Here is a 6000-nt window from a genome sequence, read left to right as displayed (position 1 = left end):
AGACCGCTGGGCTGTAGCCGCCGCCGGCAGGACCGGCGGGCTCTGGGGCCGCGGGGGCTGGGGGTGGGGAGGGAGGGGCGCGAACGGCTTATCCCTGCTGAGGTCTGCGTGGCGGGCAGAGGGCAGCCGGGTCCCTGGGGTCAGGACAGGACCCGAAGCCTGAGTCCAAGTCCGGTTGGGCTACCAGCCAGCTGTGCAGCCTTCCAAAGCGACTGGCCTCTCTGGGCCTCAGTTCCCAGCTCAGGAAGGGGCTGGGGGGGGCGGAAGGAGCGGACCCGGAGGGCGTCTCCCTGCAGTGCTTTGAATGCTCTACGCGCCAGGGAACACGGGGAAGGACAGAGCCCCAGGGCCTTGCGTCCTGGGGCCTGTGACTGCGTCCCCTCCTGGGCACCGAGCTCAGCAGGACCAGGAGGAGCGAGTCTGGCAGGGAAGGGGGGGGGGGGCTCGGGTGATGTCAGAGCCTCGGGTCCCCGCCAGTGCTGGACCGGGCTCCAGAGGGACGGATCCCCCTTCTCGGCTGCCCAGCCGTGTCCGAAATGGGCCTCAAGCCACCATGTCACAGGACAGCCCGGAGGGTCGGTGCCACACGGCATTTGTGCTTTCGTGACAGCCCAGCATCCTCCAGGGTCCTCCGCACGGCAGCCGGTGCCAGAATTTCACTTTTTAAGGATTTGGCTGGGTAATACTGCACCGCATGGGGGGGGGGGGCATTCTCCCTCCGTACGGAGGGGACGATTATCCATCACCTGCCGAGAGGTGTGTGAGCTGCTTCCACCTTCCAACTCCCGGGAGCACAGGTGAACGGCACTCTGCTCAGAAGGAGGCTGTGCAGCCCAGGCTCATCCTCGCTCTCACCGGCAAGCCCCGTGTCCGTGGTGGCCTCCCTCCACGAGCTTGGCGAGGGCTTTCCTGGGACCGTGTGGTGGGCGCGCAGGAGTCGGTGGCAGGGAGCAGTGCCGCCACAGGCCACAGGGGGTGCGTGACTTCACCGGGAGCTCCCCGGCGCTGTGCCGGCACTCGGAAGGGAGAACAGCTTTACACTGAGACATCCTCCCCCCGCCCCCCTACACTCTCCGTTCCGGCCCGGAGACCGGGCTGCTTTTCCAGGAAGGAGTGGGCTTGAGAAACGCTTGTTGTGAACTGAACCTGGCCGCAGGTACAGTGTCACCATGTGAGTGGAGCTCCGGTGACAAGGGCGGCCTCTGGCCGGGGGCGGCCCCACGGCTGCTCAGACGGGCGGGCAGTTCCGAGGCCCCTGTGCACGGTGTCGGGGAAACGCTCCGAGCGGCGCAGAAAGGGGACCTGCTGGCGGTGCCGAGGGATTTATCACGGAGATTGTGGGACCTTTACAGGGCGGGCTGCCGCCGCCGCCGCTCACGAGGGAGACCTGGGTCAGGAGACCGGGTCTGGAGGAGGCCGCGCAGTGTCCTCGTTTTCCCGAAGTGTCGTTCCTCAACAGCACGGTGCCGCCCCTCCCCCGCCCCCCGTGTGGGCTCGGGGGGCAACGCCACGGCCCCGCGGAGAGCCCGGTGTGCTCATCAGGAGTCGGCTCCCCAACACCGGAGGCCCCACACGGCCCACCCAGCCTAGGCGGGCGTGTGCGGCCCCACACACACCCGGGCGAGCACACGGCTGTATTTTTCTTTTTCTTTCTTCCTTGTTTTTTTAAAGCATGCCAGTGGGGCGCCTGAAGAAAGCTCTGCTTTCGAAGCAGCTGCAAATCTTAAAAGCTTTATATGTCCAAAGAGAGAAGATCTGAAAATAAAACACGAACTTGCAGCCCTGGCTGGTGCGGCTCAGGGGACTGAGCGCCGGCCTTTGAACCAAAGGGCCTCGGGTTTGATTCCCGGTCAGGGCACATGCCTGGGTTGTGGGCCAAGTCCCCAGGAGGGGGCATGTGAGAGGCAACCACACAGGGATGTTTCTCTCCCTCCCTCTCTTCCTCCCTCCCTTCCTCTTTCTAAAAATAAATAAAATGTTTTAAAAAACCCAAAACCAAAACCACAAATGTACGTTGCACCCCCAAGCATTCCCATGGCCCCCTCACAGCCTCGTGTCTGTCTGGAGAATGCGGGCTTATAAAGAGCAGCGAGACCCGTCGCCGCGCCGGGGTGGGCTGAGCTGAGCCGACAGGCTCCCGCTGGAACAGCTGGGCCCTTACTTCGGGTTTTAAATAGACAAGCAGCGAGAACAGCCCCGGATTTGGAGACAGAGATCTGAGTTTGCAGGGGTAAGGCAGGGTCCCAGGCCGGGCCTGAGCAGGGGCAGCCGAAGCACATTCTCCACGAAGCTCGCTCCCCCGCCGGGGGAACCAAACCCTCTCTCGAGGGCACAACAGTCCCAGAGCTGCCGCACAGGGGGGCGGGGAGCAGGGTGTGGAAGCCGGTGGGGGGGGCGCTGCTGGGGGGGTGGCTCTGGACCCACGAGACCAGTGCGGGGGGTTGCTGACGGCTCGCCCGTTTCCATCACTGGGCGTTTTTGTGGGACGGCGGGGGCACTGGGTGCTCCCCTCTGCGGAAAACCCGGCCGTCCGTCGGCTCCAGGGCCAGAATTCCTCCACGGCGACTTAGGTCGCGGGACGTGTGTTTCCCACGGTGGGCTGCCCCTTCACCCGGGGAAAGCCGCTCCTCGCAGACTCCAGGCTCGGCTGCTGGCCTGCCACCAGCCGCGCCGCGGGGAGGACACGCCGTCCTGTGAGCCAGCCTCCTGTCGCCCAGACCCCGGGCAGTGACACCCCCCGCCCCTGCCCTCCTCCGGCTGGGCTCTGTGCTCAGGTCAAAGTCATTCCCTCTTTGCGAGCCAGGCTCCAGGCCCAGTCTGGGCCAAGCCGGTCCCGCCGGCTCCGCCCCCTCCCTGCCTCCCGTGACGCTCAGAGACGGTGCCTCTGGTTCTCTCGGTCGGGCCGCATCACCTTGCGCACGGCCGGGGGTCGGTCTCGCGCAGGGTGCCTGCCTCTCGCACCCCCGGGGCCCCTGGGAGGTTGTGAGAGCGGGCACCCCTCTTGGAAACGGTTTTACTGCCTGTGACCAAAAGGTTTTTGAAGCAAAAGCTGTTGAGTCAATAAGTATTTCTCACCTGAAATATGAAGCCAGGCCAAGAAACACAGCTGTGAACTTGACCTGGAAAAGCAAGGAGGTCCCTCCGCTCAGGACAAGCCACACCAGAGAGAGTGCGCAAGGCCGGTGGGGGCCCACCCAGCCTCTGTCAGCAGCTCAGCACCCCCAGACCCTGCCTCTCTCTCTTCATGGCAGTCTGGACCCCAGGTGGCCCCAGGAGAGGGAATGTGGGGGCAGCCTGTAGACCCCCCCATGGCCTGGGATACGTGGTGTGGGGGCAGGGGGGAGGGGAGTCAGTTTCAACTAAGGGGGAAAACATGTAAGTCAGCGTCAGAGCCTTTTAGAGCAACTCCTATGGGGAGAACACCCCAAAGTGTTGGTTACAGAATAAAAGACCAGGACTGAGCAAACCCTGACCAGAGACCACCAGTGAGGGAGGGTCCTCTGCCTCTTTCTCCCTCCCTCTCTGTCTGTTTCCTTCCGTCCACCCACCTGTCTGTCTGCCACCTGTTTGTCTGTCCACCTCCCTCCCCACCTTTGCCCAGAAACCACACAGTGTCTTTACTGCCACCTTTGAGTTGGGCGCATGGCTCTCGCTCTCTGTGACCCGGGGAGAGACCATCGGGTAACAGTGATGTCGTGGAACAAAACCTCAAACTCTTTGGAGCGAGTGTTACCTGGCAGGAGGAAGTCACTGTAACAACTGTGGGTCGTTACACCTTGAAGTGACTATTTACTCAGAGATTTTATGAGTTCTTCCACGTGTGCATCTGAAAGTGTTGAGCAAGTGGACACACTCTTTGTTCTTTTTTTTAACGATTTCATTTATTTATTTTTGGAGACATGAGAAGGGAAGGAGAGAGAGGGAGAGAAACATCGATGTGTGGTTGCCTCTCACGTGCCCCCTACTGGGGACCCGGCCTGCAACCCAGGCATGTGCCCTGACTGGGAATGGAACCCAGGACTCTTTGGTTTACAGGCTGGTGCTCAATCCACTGAGCCACACCAGCCAGGGCCACACTTCGTTCTTTGTTGGCAGTTCTCTGGGGAGGTCCTCAGACTTGTCGCTCCGAGAGCTACACAGCCTCGGGGTCCTCGTCTGCCCACCCACCTCACGTGGCCACTGGAGACACCCACAGGCCGTGCTCAGCTGGTGAAGCAAGCATTTTACGGTCAAAAATGAATTCACTTTCTCCACTTCAAACATGGGCTAAAAATAAATTCGCTGCCAAGTAATTTATCACTCGTCATTGTGTGAGGGAGAGTTTCTGAGCTCGGGGCTGGAGCCTGGAGTGACCACCGGAAAAAGGACTTAACCTCTCTGAGTTGTTGGGTTTTTTATTTTTTTATTTTTTTGGTCTTTATAATGAAAGAGCTGGGTTAGAAGGTCACTGTATAACTTCCAGTTGTAAAGTCTGTGTTTAGGATTTTTTTGAATTCACTTTTTTTTAAAAAATATTTTATTTATTTTTAGAGAGGGAAGGGAGGGAGACAGAGAGAGAGAGAGAAACATCAATGTGCGGTTGCTGGGGGTCATGGCCTGCAACCCAGGCATGTGCCCTGGCTGGGAATCGAACCTGCAACACTTTGGTTCGCAGCCCGCGCTCAATCCACTGAGCTATGCCAGCCAGGGCTGAATTCACTTTTAAGCAAAACTTTAATAAAAACTAACAAAATATGGTATGCTTTGACAGTTTATCATTTACTCACGTGCACTCCAGATTAAGAGTGTCGTATGCAAGTCTAGAACACAGGAGGCTCTGGGGAGCGAGGCACACGCCTGTCGTCCCCGTTAGGGAGTGACGCCCGATTCGCTCCTGTGTGGATCTGGAAACGCCGTGGGTGGAAGCCAACGGCCAGCCCCTTCCAAGGTGTACAAACAAGACTGAAGTCTCTGCTGCAGAAGGAAGTGACTCTGGATGCCCATTGTTCCCGGCAGAAGGTCGTCCCGGGCCTCTGCAGTCGACACTGGAGCTGGCAGAGGCCAGAGCGGAGAGCAGGCCTCTCCTTCTGGAACATTCTGTCTTGGCCAAGGGGGATGGTTAACCGAGCCTGGCAACGGCACACACCTGCAGAGCACGTGCGCGTCTCGCCTGCAGCAAGAAGCCTCCTGAGCCTTCCCCGGCCACGGCGGCAGCACCTCTGGTCGGAACCGGAGTCCAGTGCCGGCTCCGTCCCCTTTCTAAACGTGTGACCTTGGGCCAGCCAGGCGATGCCTCTGTGCCGCCGTTTCTTCCAGAATGGGGCTAGCCTTAGGGCTGTTGTGCCCGTTAACGGAGATGACACATGTCACACAGCGACCATTAGCTGTAATTATCACTTGATTCCATAACGAATTATTGGATGTGTGCTCGGCCGTAGTCTCTAGATACCAGACCCTGAAATACTTCGGGGGCCCAGCCTTTGTGTCCTGTTGGAAAACAGTGGGTCACAGCTGTAGGTCTGCAGCTGCGGTCATCCGGTCCCGGGAATGAAGGCCGTTAGGAGGCAGCGGATTTTTAGGCTGGGGGAGGGGGCTCGATGTAAACGAGGTAGTTATTCACGGTCTCGCCTGGACACTTCGCTCCGGCGCCAGGTTTTGGAGAGTGCCCTGCGATGCGTGTTAAAACCGGGATGACATTCAAAGAGTCAAACGAGCCTGATTAGACTCACGTCCTGTATTTATAAAAAGGTTAGCGGCGTGCTTCCTCAGTGCCGATTATTTTTGGCTCTTACTAATACTGAGGGATAAATGAAGTCTGTCCAGCGTAACGTACATGGTTAACCTGCCCCAGCCCTCAGCTGGCTTTTATTCAGGGAGATGCCGGAGCGGATGCTGCACCTGGACCAGTGATTCCAGCAGCCAGGGAGTTGGTAGCATGTGAAAAGGGTTTCCAAGACGAGAAATATGACGATGATGCTAGTGCATTTTATAGAAATTCATGTTGCAAATGGTGTGGGAAGA

This window comes from Phyllostomus discolor, chromosome 14 (genome assembly GCF_004126475.2).
Source record: "Phyllostomus discolor isolate MPI-MPIP mPhyDis1 chromosome 14, mPhyDis1.pri.v3, whole genome shotgun sequence".
In the NCBI taxonomy this organism is placed as follows: domain Eukaryota; kingdom Metazoa; phylum Chordata; class Mammalia; order Chiroptera; family Phyllostomidae; genus Phyllostomus; species Phyllostomus discolor.
Note: the sequence above shows the minus strand (reverse complement) of the source record.